At 43.5% G+C, this 21,250-nt stretch overlaps 1 protein-coding gene across 1 annotated transcript in view; it reads right to left on the reverse strand.

The window, feature by feature from the left end:
- The window catches only part of epc1a (enhancer of polycomb homolog 1 a), a 109,836-nt gene extending 99,700 nt beyond the window's left edge, over nucleotides 1-10,136 (reverse strand). Inside the window, exons 1-2 of the mRNA XM_084326659.1 lie at nucleotides 10,024-10,136; nucleotides 7,262-7,315 (exon numbers count right to left, since the gene is read on the reverse strand). The gene's annotated coding sequence lies outside the window, so the exon portion shown is untranslated. The remainder of the gene's footprint in view (nucleotides 1-7,261; nucleotides 7,316-10,023) is intronic.
- Between the last annotated feature and the right edge of the window lie 11,114 nt (nucleotides 10,137-21,250).

A 21,250-nucleotide genomic window follows, 5' to 3' on the forward strand; every position in this document is an offset into this window, starting at 1 on the left:
GAATTGAAAATGGTGGACCCTGATGTAAACAAGTCGAAAGTCTTTCTCTGGTCTGCATCCCCTTAACAATTGTGTGTATTGAGCTGTACTGTACTGTACCCATTCTGCAATCTGTTAATTAAAGTTAATTAAACTATCTTCCATTAGTTGGATGTATGGCCTCTGCAAGGTTGTGTGCAGCCATTTGTTTTTGTAACATCTGCTACATCTGTCCCACATGTTCTTTGCAGCTCAGTTGTTAGTTCTGCCCCTCTTGACTGACAAAAAGTTTTTGAACAAACTTAATGTCATAGCTTGTATTTGATGATCTTCTTCTTTGTTATTTACTTGAATGGTTTGATCATTGATTAATGGAGTAATATGGGGTTCTGATAAACGAAAATTATGTTAAAATAACACAAGCTAACATATTTTTACATCTATGCAAATGCATATGCAATATGTATAACTTGAATAAGTAATAAATACAGAAACAACATGTTTAACAATATGTAAATGAGTAGCTACATTTATTTTACATTACATTAACATTTATACGGTCTTTGGCCCTTTGAGGGCAACCATAATGCTGATGTGGCCCTCTGTGAAAATGAGTTTGACACCCCTGATCTAGATAATGTGAATGTTCCATCAAACCAATTCCATTTGACTTTGGATTCATTCCAAATTCGTCTTTGATAGCCCTAGTTGGAACCAGCGATGCAGTCGTGCACACACACGGTTACACGGCGTTGTAGTAAATCACTGAGGCAGAAGTGCGCGCGGATGTGCACGCACGCACACAAAAATGCGTTCACAATTGTCACTGGACTCGTCGCTCCGGCCGGCACTTATCACCTAGATTTTGCATAATAATAGGATACCGATAGCATAACAACGAGAAGAGCTGGTGGGGGGTTGCTTGATCTGTGGTCCCGACTGGAAGGATGAGACATTAAGTTGTGCTTCAGTCTCTGAAGGAAACTGTCCTTCTGTAAACTAACTCTAAGTTACATTGTTAATTTAGTTTGTATTTACTTTTCTAGTTTAAGTTAATTCAATTAAAGAAATTGTAACTACAATTACATTTAAAACATTTATGCATAATAATCATCTGTTCTGTGCGCAACCGAGGGAACATGTATGCGCGCGCACGTGCACAGGAGTGCACATGGCGTTTGAACAGTTCCCATATTACGACTGCACCACTGGTTGGAACATGTTGTTTAAATGGGAAGTTTAAACACTGGAGCATGGGTAATAACTAATAAGATAAAAAAAATATCTGTAGTGCCATTGAAAACAAATGTTTACAGAGCCCACCTAAGGGACTAATAAATAATCAGTATCATATTACGAATCCATGCCCTCGGATTTTATAAACCGTACCCTAGACTCGAGTAGGGGTGGGAATCACCAGTTTCATCATGATACGATACGATATCGATTCTTTGGACAACGATACGATATTTGCCGATATCACAAAGTCTCTCACGATACAATACGATTAGATTCAGGTGCCTGCGATCGATATGAGATGATATCATATGCCCATTTAACACAATCAGTAACATTTAGATCAACAAAAAAAAGGTAATGAAAATATCATTTGACATTTGTATTTTTGAGCTCTTCCAGACATTTAAAGGAAAATCAATCTATTGTTTTTAATACAAATAGACCTCCTGTTCACTGTAAAGTGCCACGTTTTTTATATATTGAGCTTTAAACTTTAAGCTACATTTTTTGGAACTCAAAACTCACAACCTCCCTCTCCCAAACCGTTCCTACAACAATTTGTTGATGTTGCATGATCATGTATAGGCCTACATTTATTATGTATTATATTGTTTATGTTTAAATAACATTTAAACATCAAACTCCTCTGACCTCATCTGGTCTTTCCAAAGACGCGCGCACACACACACACACAGAAAGGGAGAATGCTATGCTGTAACATCTACACACACGGAGCTACTGCTGTTGTTCTTGGGCGGATATGAGACTCGCCACAGGATTTTCAAAATAAGAGTATCGATATGAATCGATCTTATTACATCGCATCGATCCGATTCGATTGTTGATAATTACATCGATGTATCGATCTGGATCGATGTATCGTCCCACCCCTAGACTCGAGTCATAAATCCGTACCCTCAGATTTGTAAAACATACCCTCGAATTACAAACCTGTACCCTTGGATTTGTAAAACATACCCTCGAATTACAAATCTGTGTATATATTATTATTATTTTTTTTTACTTCGATGTGTGTGTGTGTGCGTGTGTGTGTGCGTGTGTGCATGGGGCCATTGGGTGGGGCCGGGGGACAAATACACTGGAGGAAAGTAACCCAGCTCAGCACTGCCCAAATTATATCATCACTATTGCCTGTTTGAAGGATATCATCCTCAAACACATATACACCTACATGCCTTGTAGAATTCCACACATAAGAAAGAAAGATACTGGGATGAATAAACAAAATAGGAAATAAAAAGTAGAAATGCATGCAATACATAAATAAATATGAATCTCCATATATGAAATAGAACATTTAGATAAGGTGCTACTGAGATGTTTGTGAGTTCTTTGTTTTTTTGTGGAAGTAGCCCTTCTTAAAAATGCATGAACATTAACTGATAATTGGTCTGTAGTAGAGTCTATAAGGTCTACATTGCCGGACCATGTAGAATCCGGACCTTGTAGACTGACATACCGGTAATTCTGTGCATAGTTTAGTCTACACAGGCCATATTTCAAATAATCAAAATCTTACTTCATTCATCTTAAACATTCTTGATTTGGGGGATTGGTAGTTCCCATGAAATCTGAAGTTGTTCAAACGACAACAGCGATCCACCTTGAATTAAATCACACAGCCGAGTGAAACCTTATTGGCTGCGTCACAGTCACGAAAGGGGCTACTTAATTAATTAATCCAATCCACTTTATTTATAGAGCACATTTAAAAACAACAACGTTTACCAAAGTGCTGTACAAGTCCCACAACATAAGATAAAAAAAAAAAAAAAAAAAAGGATCCCTGAAGCTTCGAATTAAAAATCGAAGCTCGGCCCCGAAGCTTCGATTGCCAAAAAAAGCTTCGAAGGTCAGCCCTAACAATAATGAACGAGAGGGAGTGCTACACTGGGAGGATTTATTCAAACAATAATGAACGAGAGGGAGTGCTACACTGCGAGATTTTGGTGCTGCGATTGCAGGCATAAGGGCAGGGCTGATGGTTGCTTAATTATTAAAACAAGTGTATTGACAATTGTATGAATAGCGCTTATTTTGTCCGTTAAGCTAATGGACGGAAGAATGTGTCTGTGACAAAAGGTGTTGCTGGGTTACAAGTTCATCAAGGGCGTTACAAGAAATCCAGCTGGTACTGTAGCACAGCCTCAAGTGAACACCTAGGTCAAAGAAGCATACATGGTGACATGATTACGGTACGCATGAGCCACCAGGAAAATTGGAGGGAGGGGAGGGAATTGGAAACATCACACAAATCGAAACACTTTATATATTTGATAAATTAGAGCTTTTAGTAAACCGGGCTACTTCATCACATCCATTACGCAGCATTTGGCACGGAGTGACTGGGCAATGAGGCGCGGTAAACAGCACATTAAAAATAACACGTGTTTTGCTTGGGAGTGAGCTGGCTTTACACCGTAAGACATGTGCCACCAGGATATGGTTTGGAATGTTTAATTAGGATTGTGATGAGAGGGGAGAGAGAGGAGCGATTATCAATGCCAGGAGACTGGCGGTTTAGCGCAGATACATTCGGGAGCCCGCACCGTCGGCGGACAGCCTCGAGTACACCGCTCCAGGGGGAGAGCACCTCTCGACACGGGGCAGGGGTCGACATGCTCAGTCTCACCTTGTTGGACAAGAATGGGCACCTAACCACACATGTATCATCCTGCTCCAAGGACGTGTGTTGAAAATAAGCTACTTTTAGCTAAAATACTGTGAGACAACACAATGGGCGACGATGTCATTGTGGTTCTATCTGTTCGTGTAAAAAACAGATGCATCCATGAAACCATAGATGCATCCATGCTTGTAACACATTATGATTAATTGTGAATGTCCTTTAGGGATGGGTACCGAATTCGATACTTTTGAGGTACCGAACCGAAACACGTCGGTACTACCGAGTATCGAATCAAGTGAGAAACCGAAAAAAAAAGAAAAAGAAAAGAAAAAAAAATATTTTTTATACATTTTTTTTTTTTACTTTTTTCTTTTCGTGTCAACGTTCACACGCACAATATATGCTTACCTAGGATTTTACTTGATTCAACAACAAAGCAGTTGGAGCAATGACAAGCCGAAAACTGTCGAAATTGTAGTTATTTGAAGTTTGGATTTTCTTGAGACTAAAGTACCGAAAAAAGGTACCGTTGGGTACCGGTATCGATTCACAGGTACCGGTACCGGTTTAAATGTGAAAGGTACCCATCCCTAATGTCCTTATAGCACTTAAGTATGATGCTTTTAATAATATGTGACCAAAATCTTTTTTTATGGGGGGGGGGTATTGGGATGTCTAACACTTTGGTTGCCTTGGGTTAAATTAATGATATACCATAGGTTGCCGGCTCTATTTGTCTATGGAGAAGTACCCCTTCTTTGCATGGCTATAACTTTTTAAATTCTATTGCTACATTGCCATTATTAGGGCCCATTCAAAGTCCTATATGTATTGTTCATTGTGTAGCAACGTTAAACTTTTTCATTCACATATTCATAGTAAAGTATGGTCTAATGTATAAGTATGTTTTCATCTCTTTCTGCAGCTTTCTCCAGAACGTGATCTATAGCCCCAAATGCATTATATTGATGATGCAATACAGTTTTATGGCAATCAGCGCGATATAAAAAATTCCAACTAGACGTACTTCTAGAAGTTACTACACGTCATCTGATGTTGACCGGATGGGCTAGGGGGCGTTTATAATTCCGTGGGCAGCGTTATACCAATCATCTAATGTGGGTCAAATGTTGATAATAGCAGTTAGTATCGAAGACGGTAACGTTACACGCTGAAACTCACCCCAGTCTCCGCGCGCCGTTGGGCGATCATCGTCGAGTTGAAATCTTATCATTATGGGATGTAAATTTACCCGGTCCATCTCCAGCTTGTATAATGGTATATACGTCCAAATCATGTTGTTTATCGAGTTATTGGCAATCGATCACTGTGTAGTGTGACGAGCCAGAGTCGCGGGACCTATAGCGAGCGCCGGAAGTACTACGGTCGTCTAGGACAACCTCTATTCAACATCCTGTTTGGCGATTGCGCCGATCGGCCACCAGATGGCGCTCCTGAACCGCCAGAGAGCTCAGTGGGTCCTGCTGGTGGATCTCAGGCCAGCGGAGGGGACATATGAATCCGATCGCAGATTTTTGAAATATTGATATAAGGACGCTGTACAGCGTCCCCCGGCAACTTGAGCATGGCCAGCAATGACGTGAAAAGACGTTTCATGGCAGTCAAAGTGCTAATTGGGATTGTGATGAGTGGAGAGACGGGCGATTATCAATGCCAGGAGACTGGCGGTTTGTGTTGTGATCAAACTATCACTTGTCATGTGTGGAGAAGGAGATAATTAAGTAGTCACGTCACCCAACAAAACATTTGTAATTTTGCTCTTGTAAAATTCAACAATTGAACATCTGAGGGAACGGTTTATGAATTTGAGGGTATAGTATTAAAATCCCAGGGCATGGATTCGTACCTATTATAATGGTACCTGTTGCAAAGGGTCAGATTAAACTGAATATATATATTTATTGTTTTGATATACCTTGTATATTGTTTGTATATATACACGGAATATCCCTTTACCTGTGTACAAACCAGAGTAATATTCGCTCTCCTATTGGACAGCGACCCCAGGCGCCAACGACCAAGCCCCCAACGGCAAGTTCAAAGGCAACTCCGGGCATGTCGGTACATGCCCAGAGTCTGCGCAGTAATACGAGACAAGAACTGAGGTTGGCACTAGATATTCACCTTACGTATAAATACGGCGCAGGTGTAAACAGCAGTAGTCTTACCAAAACCTTAATGCCTTCACCACGAGTCAACGTGCAGTGAAGTGAGCAACCTTGCATCTAAATAGAGCATTGAGAACCGCGTGCGAATAGAATGCTAAAGTGTCAGAGTTTAACGCAGTAACGTTGAGTTCGACTTAATCTAATGTGAAGTAATAGTCGATCATTTATAGTGTATCGTGCGGCTACAGTTCTTCAGTGACCAGCATTACCACCGGTTCGTTGTGTATTTAGCTAGTGCACTTATCCAGGCTGTGCGGCCTAAATCCGTGCCCACACCCGAGGAGTCCTAGGCGAGAACCGTTGGATATGTACACAGGAGAATCTACACCGGCGATTGCAGAACCATTTCTGGTTGGATTATATTGCTTTGGGACCGTGACCACTGGAGAAGAGCACCGTTGATTCCACTGTCGTTTGGGATTTACCCCCGTGAGGATCATCACTCGGGCCCGCCTCTTGGAAGGGGCTGGCTAGCTGTCGTCAATGCTATCGAGCATATTGGATTACAACTGTTGCTTTGTCTGCTGATCAAGGGAGTACATGCACCGGCTCCTGTATCTGGAGCCTCGTTATTCCTCGTTGACCCAGACTTTGTACCCCAACATTCCTCTACCCCTACCGGCCTTACACCCCGGAGGGAACCCCCCAGTGTCTCCAGCTGGTACCGGTGTGGCCCATATAATTGCTATACCACAGGTGGCGTCAGCTTAGACCCATCATAGTATTCATACTATTCTCATTGACTTATGCTCTTGACTGACTTTACGTATGTTCTTCGCCATACAAGCGCGAGCCTAATTCTCAATCTGTAACCTAACGTTGCTTAATAATAATAAATAACCCTCCAATAGAACTTTATGTGTCAATGCCGTATTCTTGTGTGGGTGTTCACCATATATATTCATGTACTGTATGGCCAGTAATTAAAGTACATAACTAGTAGTGGTTTAATATATCACAATCTTTAATACAGTCAGGGTATTGTAACCCCTCAGTTACAGTACCTATTATGAATCCGAGGGCACTGGTTAAATGACCATGCACATAGTTTTCTGCGCATACAGATTTACACATGCACATTACTTTTTTCTATCAAGTGACCCCAGTCACGGTGATCGGCACATTTACATTGACCACTCCCAATAATATCCAAGCTTAAAATATTTAGCCGTAGTAGGCGAACAAATATAGAAATCCAAATAACCTGTGAGCATGGTGCTGGGCGACATCTTCTACCACCGCGGGGCACTGAGGAGGTCTGTAAAACAATGAAGACATTAATTAACGTTAGGCACGAATAAGTAAACAAACTTAAACCCCAACTAAATGCATATTACGGCTATTCCAAAAGAAAAGTGGGTAGTAGGGTATTTAGCAGTCTCAAGTTGTTGTTGTTGTTGCTGCTGCAACAACGAGTGTACAACACATAATAATAACAAGTCAACAACACATAGAAAGATAAGGGCTCGAATTCAAAACTGCCGAGTCTAGGGGCTCTATCCAAACTAAAAGCAGCAAAGAGGAACGTTGCTGTTTTTTCTTTTTTAGATTAAACTCGTCTGAAGCTCTGGCTGAAAACTCGTGCACAGCTCCGTCTGCACAGGAAACAGCGCCACCGCGGCTAGACTACACACACTAGCCGAGTAGGGTCCAGCTGCAGCGCCGAAGAATCCTCTCACTGGGCAAGCCTGTGGCAGCCACAAACCTACTTTCTACTTTCGGACGTGCACTGTTTTAAGTGAGCTGTGTTATTGGAATGATTGATTGATTGATTGATTGAAAATTGTATTAATGTCCGCCCTCTTTCGAAGTCGGTTATGCTTAGTTTCTTTCAGGGATCTGATTGCGCCTTAAGAAAAAAACCTGAACATTTTCTAAACGATCTTTTCTTTTTTTTAATTTTTATAAACACTCCATTTGAATGAATGAACAAATTCTATTTGTATATATTGAACTGTTCACAGGGAAGAGGAAGGTGGGAGAGGAAAGGGACAAAGAAAATGAATCTAATATATCAGTGTCCCCCTAAAAAATTTAAAGGAGTCATCTTGACCCCTCCCAAGTCATCCTGGCTCAAACACTAACGTTAGGACCTTATCTTTTCTTCTTTGCAACCAGATTGTGCAACACCTGTAACCGCCTCCTCTCGAAGTCTTGCCTACTGCGAAGGGCTGCAGTTGGACTAATGGACTCTTTTGCTCTCAGGTCGATTTTGAGAATGAAGGTGGTGACATTTCTCCATCTCAGCTTCTTGGTTATGTCTAGGTTGGCTTCTGTACCTCATGCTTGAGAGTTTGATGTTTCTACAGAGCTTCACATTAACTGGACAATGCTTGCTCTTCCTTGAGTAGTGTTGAGTGGCAGACTGCTGCACTGCTTGCAAGTAACCTTCCCTGGTTGGTCAGTTTTACAAAAGCAATCCAGTGTTAGTGTGTTTCCTAGTGTGTTGACGTCTTTACTCTTTACAGCATCTCACGCCACTCAACAAAACTGCTAACATTATCGATAGCCAATGAAAATCTGTTATGCAAGAATAGCAGGTCTGAAAAATGTTGCTTTCGCGTTTCACTTCCCAGGTGGAAAAATAATAAAAACATACATATTTTTTTTGACTAATTTTTTTTTATCATGATTTTAGGTCTGAAAAACCGGAAATCCGGTTAAAACGGGAAAATCACATCCCTGATCTTTAGAGCAGGGCGATAGACCACCAGCCCTGATTCCAAACTCTAATCATAACCAACTTCGAAAGAGGGCCTAAGGCGAAGCATAACCAGTTCGAAACAAGGCGGACATTAATAAAATGTTCAATCAATCAATCATTCCAATTTAACCGCCATGCGTTGAGCGCCAGACCTCGCTGTACAGCGTTATTTTTCTTTTTTATATAATTTTTTTAGCATTTTTACAGCTTTTATTGGCCACGCAGGACCGACAGAGGAGAGGGCTAACAGGAGGAGAGGTGGGGAGGACATGCGACAAATAACGACGGGAGCTGGGATCGAAACCGGGTCGGCCGCGTAGGTGCGAGAGGCACTATGGTATGCGCCACGAGGGCGCCCCTGTACAGTGTTATTGAGATCAATATTTCATTTTTTCGCCATGGCATTCATATATACACCCGCGACGCTCCAGCTGGACCCTATAGGTGACGGCAACGACGGCTCAATACCGCCGCCTGGTGGATTGTCGGGCGAGTTACACTGGCAAACAGGATATGGCTGCTGTGCGTCAATTAAATTCATCCGGCCGTCAGATATCGTTGCAAGGCTCCAGACAGACAAAATGTACATAATGGATCGCTTTCTAAACGTAATAATCGATATGATTTCGGCGTTTATTGCGACATACAAACCGGAAATGGACCTAGGCGATCGGCGTCGTATACCTGGGATCTTTCACCGCCAGTCTCATTGGCACACGGTAAGAGGACACTAACATTATTTTCAACCCAATTGTGAGTTTCCTTGTTTGCAAACCATCTGATCAATATATCCACCCAAAAATCACATCCCTTATCTTTAGAGCAGGGCGATACCACCAGCCCTGATTCCAAACTCTAAGCATAACTACACTTCGAAAGAGGGCCTAAGGCTAAGCATAACCAGTTCGAAACAAGGCGGACATTAATAAAATGTTCAATCAATCAATCATTCCAATTTAACACAGCTAACTTAAAACAGCACATCTCCGAGCTGCTTCTATAGAAAGAAAGTAGGTTCGTTGCTGCCACAGGCTTGCCCAGTGAGAGGATTCTCCGGCGCTGCTGCTGGACCCCACTCCATTAGCCTGACCCTGCGCCATTAGCCCGGCGAGCTAACAGTTTACAGAGAGGGGCGACCAATAGTTCGATTCGGAGTCGGACTGACCACAAACGTTTCGAGAATCAAACGACGTCCAGTCCACGTGAACTCCGATAGACAAAATAGTGAGAAAACGGAATGTTTGCGGGGAATCGTAACTTACCTGCTGCTAGTAAAACCACAGGGGAGGTGGGTGATGGTGGTGGTGGTGATGATGGCAGTTCGTCTGGTTGTCATGCTAGCGAAGGCTATCGATAGTTAGCTAAGCTACATTTAGGACGTTTCTGAGGGGAAACGCTTGTATGTTGCTTTAAAATAACGACGCGTTAAGTCGAACCGCTTGATCAAAAAACAAACGGTCTTGGGTATATACAAAATGTTATCCTCGTTACAAAGTTAGGTCGCTTTGCTCGTTTAAGTTACGTCGTTAACTTCGACACAAAAAAGAAGCTTCAAACTGACCACCGAGCTACTTTGGAGACGATTTGTGATTGGACGGTGAATGCCACCAATCACCTGTGGCGATGGTGGGTTAGAGCACCGCCCTCCTCCCTCCCTATAAATAGATTAGAGAGGTCTCCTGTCTCTGTTATAGACCATTTCAAAGTGACAACAATCACATTCAAAATAAGACCCACGTTTATTTCCTGTTGCAATGTTTCCTAATGCAATAACTGTACAGGAAATACATGTGGGTCCAAACTGTTCCCTAGCAACAGAATTCCAGTGAAGTGCTGCTGCTACTGATGATTATAATGACGATGAAGACAATAATAACAATCAATCATCATCAGATCATTTTATGTTGGCTACAGTCAATTGTTTCCTTAGTATCAGGACAAATGCTTTATTGCAAGAGAAAAGTATGCATGTCTCCAAATATTCAAGAAATTAAACATTACAACTGGGGAGGCTTATTCAAGTCACTCATCATTGGCCACAGGTGAAGTTGATGAGACGGACACAAAACTGCTGCAGTGTTTGTTATGTAAGGCTTACCCCCCCCCCGGCCACATCTCCGTCCCTCGGCACAAGCCGCCGTCTGCTACATTTTTCATCAGACACAGATGAGAGAGAATGCTGCATGGAGGAGGCATTAAATCATCTTCTCTGATGCGCCATTACCTACCCACCGGCTGCTCAAGTTGTATACGCACGTCTGCCCAGTGATATTGGGGGTGGAGGAGATTGACGGGCATATAGCTGTGATTAATACTGCTTTACTAAACTCCCCAAAGCAAGGTCAGCAGCAGCCATTTGTAGGCTGTGAGAAAAACCCAAATAATATCCATCTAGATTTGACTGCCCCGTTGTTCCTTTGTGCCTATGCGGACATGATTCAGTCCAATGCACTATTGAACAGCCAATAGGTTATCCTTTCTTCAGAACCCCATATAAATCGGTGTTGTATTTGGCTAAATCCAGTGTTCCCCACTTAGATCTTCACTGTATAGGTTCAAAGGCATTGTGATGGACGGTGAAAGCACCAGGGGGTGTGGGTGTGGGTGCACTGGGTGTTCTTTTGTGTGCTTCTTCTATGACTACTGTAATTAACTGTATAAACTGAGAGGCTGTCTTATCATTTCCAGGAGAATGACATTTTCCTCTTTTCTCATCTAGAGGGCAGTGGAGACCCATCTCACGGAGCGAGATCCACTAGCGCCATAATACATAATGCATAACGTTCACCCTGGCTATCTCCAGCCTTCCTAGACCTGAGTAAGACAATCCGACCACGTGTCGGCATGAATATGGAGATTTCTTCCAAGATGGTTGACAAAATATTACACTCTATCAGATGAGCGGTAAAATGATGTCGGGGTAGGGGCATGCTATTTTGACATATTCTGAGACAACTAACCTTGTGAAAGAGGCAGTTGTATGCAGTTTGAATTTGTGTGTGTGTGTTTGGGCCCTGCACGTATGTAAGGGAAGGGTTGGAAACAAGGAGGCCCAGAATAGCATGAAGATCAAAAGGAGAGCGACTGAGCGAGTCAGACATCAACCAACATCCTACTCAGACCTACTGCTGAGTCCAGTTCAGGTAAAGGATGTTGTTTCATTGTCGACATTGTGTTGCACAGCAGGAGTCTTTATTGAAGGAAAAGAAGAAGAAGAAAAAAAGGTCAGATCTGTACACATCTCTTTGTCACTGCTCTTTATGCTTCGGGTTGACAACAGTTGTGACGGCACTCTTGTAGATCGGGTTGTCCCGCTGCAATGAGACAAAAGCAGGTCTCGTCACACGGGATTGATCTCAGACATTTTAAGATCTTTTTTTTTAATAGATCTGTGTTGAAAAGGAGGAGCGTCTTGGGTGCAGAAGCGAGACTCACCCTGTTCCAGCATCTCTTCTGCAGCTCTCCCTGGAAGCGGGCAAACTCCCTGTAGTCGTGGACGCTGGTGACTAGTTTCCATAGCAGCAGGGAGGCCACACCCAGCACCACGACGGACGCCGACACCACAACGGTGATCAGGACCACATCAGGGCCTGCTGGACACTCTGAGTAACAGACGGATGTCATGAACGGGAGGAGGTGGCTGTAAGAGGGAACATCTATTTGTCTGAACATACCTGCATATAACCCCTCTATATACTTACTTATATACACCTGCATATAACAATTAGCTCTGTATGATACAAATGCTGTATATACCATATATGTATATTTATTCTCACTGCATATATATATCTATTCACACCTGTCTGTATTTACCTGCACATAACCGTTTACATATCTGTAGATACTATATCTCCTGTATATCTGTACATATCCTACTCTTACTAGTTACGTAGACAGTATGACTACTACCATACTGTCTTTACACCTGTATCACTGTACATATTATACTACAACTCTGTACATACATCTGATTAGCACTACACTCAGTAGTACTAATTTGTATATTTTGTACCCAGTTTAATCACCTGTACTTTTGTATATTGCTTTTGCACTTTACTGCTACATTTGCACTCTGGTTGGATGCCAAACTTCTTTTCGTATAATGACAACAATACATTTGAATCTAATCTCATGTATTTCAGATGACATACCAGTACACCGAAGTTGATTTAATCAGTGTTACACATGTTCCATTTAGCAATTGATTGATTGATTGACTGATTGATGTGTTAGTGATCAAATACAGTATGTGGGGTACTGTATTTGGGTGTTGCCTACCTCGTTTAAGAGATGCATGAATGAGGGCTGAGCCATTCCTCTGTCCCACTCTCCAAAGCAGGAAGTGGACCCAGCAGCCCTCTAAGTCCCTCACCCTACACGCGTGGAGCCCGGCTGAGGGCGGGGTCAGGGCTAACGTGCCAGGCTCCAGCACTAAGGAGAGGTTCACATTGGGCACATCTCACCTCACACTGCCTCTCTCCGCCGAGCCCTGTGAGAAGGCCCTGCACAGGACGCATTCCCTACAGGAAGGAAGCCGGTACTTTAAAGATGCACTAACTCCAGACATTCGGTGAGGGTTCACACAGTAGGTGAGAGAGCTGCCAGGGGACGTAGCTCAGAGGGCAGGGGAGTGTGCGTCGGAAGGGAGGATTTTGGAGGGTGGAACAGTGGGAAGGAAACAGAAGAAGTTTTTGAAAAATCTATGATAAACGTCTGGATGTCAGTACAGTAAGCCCTGAATATAGAGCAAAGAGCCATTGCTGGGGATCCATCCATATCACAGAGAGGAATTGAAAGGTTATATGGTTATAAGGGGGCGACAATGGCTCAGGAGGGAGAGCGATCATCTAGTAATCAGAAGGTTCCCGGTTCGATTCCAGCTCCTGGAGGCATGGTTGCCTCCACTGTCAGTGTGTAAATATGTGAGTGAATGGTTGAATGTGAGGCATAAGTTGTAAAGCGCCTTCGATAAAAGCTTCTATAAATGCAGTCCATTTACCATATGGGTTAGTGGGGTTTGGTTGGGCTCAGGTCCACCACTGGTTAGAGGAAAGGAACTCAAGACGCCTGGAAGACAGCCCCACTGGGGAATATCACGCAGTAAGGTAGACGAATAATTGTGACAGCAACTCAGAAAGTGCTGATGAACAATCAAATAATAAAACAGATGAGTGCATGCGGGTTGGCGTGAAACCAGTTGGCAACTCAAGAGGACGGTGTTCTACGAGATTCTGTTGAAGTACAGGAGTGGCTGGAAGTTAACCCTTTCACTACCAAACTACAGAAGGTTACCTTTCACTACCACACTACAGACGGTAGTGAAAGGTTAACCTTCTGTAGTGTGGTAGTGAAAGGGTTAACCCATTGTGTGGTAGTGAAAGGGTTAACCTCATGTAGTGTGGTAGTGAAAGGGTTAACCCCTTGTAGTGTGGTAGTGAAAGGGTTAACCTTCTGTAGTGTGGTAGTGAAAGGTTAACCTTCTGTAGTGTGGTAGTGAAAGGGTTAACCCATTGTAGTGTGGTAGTGAAAGGGTTAACCTCATGTAGTGTGGTAGTGAAAGGGTTAACCCCTTGTAGTGTGGTAGTGAAAGGGCTAACCTTCTGTAGTGTGGTCGTGAAAGGGTTAACCCCTTGCAGTGTGGTAGTGAAAGGGTTAACCTCATGTAGTGTGGTAGTGAAAGGGTTAACCCCTTGTAGTGTGGTAGTGAAAGGGTTAACCTTCTGTAGTGTGGTAGTGAAAGTGTTAACCCCTTGTAGTGTGGTAGTGAAAGGGTTAACTTTCTGTAGTGTGGTAGTGAAAGGTTAACCTTCTGTAGTGTGGTAGTGAAAGGGTTAACCCCTTGTAGTGTGGTAGTGAAAGGGTTAACTTTCTGTAGTGTGGTAGTGAAAGGGTTAACCCCTTGTAGTGTGGTAGTGAAAGGGTTCACCTTCTGTAGTGTGGTAGTGAAAGGGGTAACCCTTTGTAGTGTGGTAGTGAAAGGGTTAACCCTTCATAGTGTGGTAGTGAACGGGTTAACCATTTGCAGTGTGGTAGTGAAAGGGTTAACCCTTTGTAGTGTGGTAGTGAACGGGTTAACCCTTTGTAGTGTGGTAGTGAAAGGGTTAACCCTTTGTAGTGGGGTAGTGAAATGGTTAACCCTTCGTAGTGTGGTAGTGAAAGGGTAACCCTTTGTAGTGTGGTAGTGCACGGGTTAACCCCTTGTAGTGTGGTAGTGAAAGGTTAAAGTAAGTGAAAGAAACGAGAACTGCAAGGAGTGGTTTGATAATTGCAGAGTGCGTGTCTACGTGTCAAGAGAGTCATACTGTACATTGATATGAACGAGGCTGGGGAAGCATCGGGGGCAGACTCTTGCCTTAAGTGGAAAAGCACTGTTGAAAAGGTGTGGGATGTCGATTGGGATGTTGAGAAGTTCAGGAATCCCGGAAGCGCATGTGAAGCGAGGAGTCTGACATGGAACAATAATCGACAGAGAGCGCAGAACTCGTCAGTGTTGCAGAGTTTTGAACGGGATGAATTACCGAGAGAAGTACTAGTGCAGGATGAGAGGAGCAGTGGTGGAATGTACTTAAAGGATAACTCCACTATTTTGGGAAATTAGCTTATTTAACATCTTCCCTGGAGTTAGACAAGAAGATGCATACCTTTTTTGTCTCTGTGCGTGCATTTTAGCTTTGGGAATAGATGCTCCGTTAGCATAGCTTAGCTTCATCACTGGAAGTGAGGCAGGACAGTAGCCTTACAGTGCCTTACAGTGTATTGCAAGGTCTGACATTGACCAAACTTGATATGCATGACCTTGGTGGGCTCTAGGTCAACTCCTGAAAAGGGGGTCAATGTCAGACCTTGCAATCAAAAGTTAGGGGCGCACTGAAATTATGGCAAGGGTTATTAGCCCCCTAACTTTTGATTGCAAAGTCTGACATTGACCCCCTTTTCAGGAGTTGACCTAGAGCCCACCAAGGTCATGCATATCAAGTTTGGTCAATGTCAGACCTTGCAATACACTGTAAGGCACTGTAAGGCTACTGTCCTGCCTCACTTCCAGTGATGAAGCTAAGCTATGCTAACGGAGCATCTATTCCCAAAGCTAAAATGCACGCACAGAGACAAAAAAGGTATGCATCTTCTTGTCTAACTCCAGGGAAGATGTTAAATAAGCTAATTTCCCAAAATAGTGGAGTTATCCTTTAAGCACCTAAGGTAAAGGTATGCGTTCTACATGACGTTTGTGTATTCCAGTGATTGAGAACATTCAAGCCTCCATCCATTGACCTCTTTTTTTAAGGTTATGTTAAAGTGGTATGTGGTCCAGTTATGCTGCTCTGATTAAAGGTGATGTTAAAGTGGTATGTGGTCCAGTTATACTGCTCTGATTAAAGGTGATGTTAAAGTGGTATGTGGTCCAGTTATGCTGCTCTGATTAAAGGTGATGTTAAAGTGGTATGTGGTCCAGTTATGCTGCTCTGATTACGTTAGGTTGACAGGCTTCAAATGTGCAAGTATATAATCTTCATACATTATTGCCATGTTTTCTATGCAAAATAATTTTCTTCAAAGTATCTAGTAACTGATGGGTTCAGATAAATGTAGTGGAGTAAAAGTATAAAGTTCCCTAAAATGAAAATACTAGTAGCTCAAAGCTGTACTTAAGTACAGTACTTGAGTAAAAATACTTAGTTACTTTCCACCACTGGAGAGGAGAGAGTTCAGATTCAGAGTTCAAAGACCCTTTGTTCCCCCTTCCACTACAATGCAGAAGGTGCAAAACATTTGGGCACATGGCTTCAGTGTGTAGGAAACGTGTGTCGAGGTGCGTTAGATGCAGCTGGGTGGCATGCAATTCTGAGTTGTGTGAAGAGATGGTTACATTTGTGAATGTTGGAGGTGATGGTCTCTTGAATGCCCAAGGACAGTCCAGGAGATTGAGGGGAACAACATCAGGGTAACTGATCATGTCATATGCTGAGGCAGTGCCGAAGGTGGAGGACAGGGAGCCTAGTCAGGTTAAACAGTTTGGAAGAGGGGAACAAGAGGGATGTATCTGGTTGGGGGGGGAAAACAGTTATTGGCATTTATTACTATGGTAATTAACTGCACTGGCTGCAGCTCAAAAGTATCTGAAAGTGAAGGACATCACAACAACTAGGCCTGAATAGGTTGTGGTCTTTTGTTGTTGACTTGAGACTTGACATTTGTTTCTTCTGAAAACAATTGTGTCATTTCTTCCCTTTTCCACATGGCAAACTTCCTCATTCAGTCGGGTGTGCTTCTTATTAACTCCCGGGTGCTCCTCGTTGCTGCGCAAATCTGAGTAGCTTGTGGTAGAGTAATACAGTAACATTAGTGGAAATAAATGACAGTGATTTTCACACGGGTCAATTACCTACGCCTGGCGACTTTCAAGCTTCACAGAGGATATTTTCAATCCTTTTCAACATCAATGGCAGTGTGGAAGGTAGGATGAGATCTACCAAAACATACACTTTATATACACCTATGCACAAAGACGGGGACAATCTCTGCTAATGGTGAGAAGTCCAATTTAGACTGGTATGGTCCTTTGAAAATATAGAATGCTAATTTAAATGTGCAGTAAAGAAAGGCACCTGTATTGTTTGCTTACCATGTGACCCCTTTGAACTGTGAACTAATTGAACTGGAATGTTCCATGTACCTGTGCAAGGTGCAGGCGCTGGGGCAGGTCTGTTGAACTTGAATTGATCCATTCCCACTCAAACGTACTGTACATTCCACAAATGGTAATTTGGCACTAAATGGCTGCCATAGAACTTTTCATGGAAATCAATGTTGGTTTGGTGCATGAGATTCAGTTGCAGCTGTGTGATGAACAACCCCGACTTATAAACTTTATTTGTATAGCATATTTCATACAAGAATTGCAGTCCAAAGTGCTTCACAGCGTTGACAGAAAATAGACATAGTCATACATCATTTTCACCCAAAAATGTGTTTATCAACCTATCCCTTATCCAGTCCCTTCATATGACGGGCCCCAGATGCTACTGTCATACACTGTCCACACATAAAACAATGCTCACTGCCATGACACCATTACCAATATTCTAAGGAAGCCATTTTAGGTGTACTGAAAGAGATTACCACACGTTTCCTACCTCTACAACCACCCAACTTCTGTCAGATGTTAAACATACTGATCATATTTTGTTTCAAACCTTTATTTTAACTCGAAAGGCAACTGAGATTTCCCTTATTTACAGTCACGTTGAGTGTACATACAGAAAAAAATTAAATAAAGCATATAAAATCACACAGCATATAAAATCACAACAATAATATGACCATGCAATGAGAGTGCGTGTGTGTGTGTGAGGTCTGCCTACCTCCACATTGCAATCCCTGGTACGGATCACAGTGGAAATCATTGCATTCACAGTGTGGCCCGCATAATAAGCATGACTGGTCTTTCGGCTGCTCTTGTGACAAACGCACTTCCCACAAACACACTCGCCGTGTCCGCTGCACTGTTCTGATGTGTTGTCACGGCGACAGAGGTGTGAGCCAACTGCCAAGTTCGACTCCTCTCGATCACATTCACAAAATGTGCCAATTCGCCCCTCTTTACACCTGTGAAGGGGACATTTGAATAACCAGGAGGAAGATTTCTTAGAATAGTTGATGATGACATCAGGATGATTCACCTGCAGGTTCCGCACTCCAGAGTTCCGTTGCCATGGCTACACAAGGGGCTGTGTGGGACCATGTCCTTTTGACACGAACAGTCGCATACAGGGCTCAGCAGAACCTTCAGCTCATCACTGTAGCCTTGGGGCTTAATAATGACACTGTGCGGTTTCTATGAACCAGTCCCACACTGTGGTGCAGTTATGGTTACGTCAAAGCTCACCTAGGAAGGAGGTGTGGAGAGAAATATGCCTTTAGTACAAACCCTTTGTAGTACTAAGGAGGCAATCATAATTATCATTATTGCTATTCATTTCACCAGAGATGACTGTTAACCACATGCTAATACACAATTTACCACACACAGAGTGATGCACTCCAACAGACGCACAGGAATGTATACGCACGCACACACACGCACACGCACACACACACACACACACACGCGTGCGCGCACGCACGCACACACACACACAAACCTCATCACCGATAGAGATGTCGGAGCACTTCCTCCCCTGCTCCCCGGCTCTGGGCTCGCCGTCCTTGCAGTGTGAAACGTAGGAGATGTGATAGCCCGGAGGCAGCTCGCTGTTCTCCATAACAACCTCAGAGGTCAGCGCCTGGGGTCAGCAGCATAGTTAACCCTTTAATGTCGGCCGCTTCAATCGTATAAGGCTAAAGACCCGTGTAGGAAGGAAGGGACTCTTAAGCTTCACTCACATTATACGCCTGGACTGTTATCTGCAGGATGTTGTTGGAGTCATTGGAGAGCATTCCAACAGCACATTTCGGGAAGATGCTTTTCAGGCCCTGCCAAGGAAATAATGGTCCAAACTGAAATGTTTCCCCCCTCGTTATTAGTATGTAAATCTGTACCTTTGGGTAATTGTCTTTGACATACTATCAAACAATCCAACAAACAGAAGTGGCAATCCAATTAAAAGAGATTGAGGTTACCCCCGGCTTGGTCAGTCATCCCTACAAACACAATTGGCAGTGTTCACGGGTGGGAAGCGGGTGGGTGTTCGTGGGTGGGAAGCGGGTGGGGTAGTCCTGGTTGTTGCAATAGCGACTCCTACTGGTCGGTCAGGTCGCCTGTTCAGCAGGGAGATAGCATGAACCTCCGCACGCGTTACGCTCTCCCAGTGAAACTCCTAGCCGTCAGGTGAAAAGAAGCGGCTAGCGACTCTACGTGTATCGGAGGAGGCATGTGGTGAGTCTAAAGTTTTACTTTGCAGTTGAAAAAAGGTAATAAATCGCAATATATCGCAATATTAATATCGCAATACTTAGCATATCGCAATATATTTAGTAACGCAATACTATCGTATCGTGACTCAAGTATTGTGATAGTATCGTATCGTGAGGCCTCTGGTGATTCCCACCCCTAGTGTACAGGGAGTAGAGGAGGGGACTCAGAACACAGCCCTGGGGGGCCCCTATGTTGAGAGTGATGGATGAGGAGGTGCAGTTGCCTGCTCTCACCACCTGGGGTCTGCCCGTCAGGAAGTCCAAGACCCACTGGCAGAGGTCATAGTTCAAGCCCAGGTCCCTGAGCTTGGCTATGAGTTTGGAGGGGACAATGGTATTGAATGCTGAGCTGTAGTCGATGAATAGCATTCTCACATAGTTCCCCTTCCTCTTGTCCAGGTGTGATGCTGCTGTGTGCAGCACATGGGCTATGGCGTCCTCCGTGGACCTGTTGGGGCGGTATGCAAATTGCAGGGGGTCCAGGTTGATGGGGAGGGAGGAACAGATGTAGCCCTTCACTAGCTTCTCAAAGCACTTCATGGCTATGGAGGTGAGAGCTACAGGGCGGTAGTCGTTGAGGCAAGCGGTCTTGGATTTTTTGGGTACAGGGATAATGGTGGACTTCTTCAGACAGGTGGGGATGACAGTCTGTTCTAAGGACAGGTTAAATATGTCAGTGAATACCGGGGCCAGTTGGTCGGCACAGACTTTTAGGATGCGGCCGGGATACCGTCCGGTCCTGCTGCCTTCCTGATATTCACTTTCTTAAAGGTCCTCCTCACCTCATGTTCTGTTATCCTGAACACTGAGTCTCCATCGGCAGTGCCCCCCCCTCCATTGCAGTGGTTTGTAGGCTGGTGTTGTTATTCACAGCCTCAAACCTCGCATAGAAGGTATTGAGATAATTTGCCAATTGGATGTCACTGTTCAGCTTGAGGGAGGTGCCTTTGTAATCTGTCATCGTTCTGAGGCCCTGCCACATACCTCTAGAGTCAGCCTGTTCATATTGAAGTAAAATGTTATCCCTGTAGCGCCGTTTTGCCTCTATTACTGTCCTCTTTACGTTGTATCTCGCCACCTTGTGGTCATTCATGTTGCCTGTCACAAGCCCGGCGTTGTATGCTGAGGTGCACGCTTTCAGAGCTTCGTGGACGAATTTGTCTACCCAAGACTTATACCCGCTCTTAAATAGCGAGTAGCAATGGTCTAGGACAGTGGTTCTCAAACTTTTTACACCAAGTACCACATGAGAACGTAGCTGGCTCTCCAAGTACCACCATATGACCGGCGTTAAAATACAGTCTATTCAGCTATGGACAGTTCACGCAGGAGGCAAATGTATTCCTAATACCATTATTTATTGTTAACTTTTGTCAGACACAGCCACAATGTACAAAGGGATAGCACTAGAACTAGCAAACGCTTCCACACAACTCATACAATGCAAGGGGCATTGAGAACATAATAACTAACATTCTCACATAGCAAGTGAGAAAATTAACTGAATTTCAGCAAATGTACTTAATTCTCTCTCTCTCTCTCTCTCTCTCTCTCTCTCTCTCTCTCTCTCTC

Source organism: Notolepis coatsorum (genome assembly GCF_963971535.1).
Source record: "Notolepis coatsorum genome assembly, chromosome: 12".
Taxonomy (NCBI): domain Eukaryota; kingdom Metazoa; phylum Chordata; class Actinopteri; order Aulopiformes; family Paralepididae; genus Notolepis; species Notolepis coatsorum.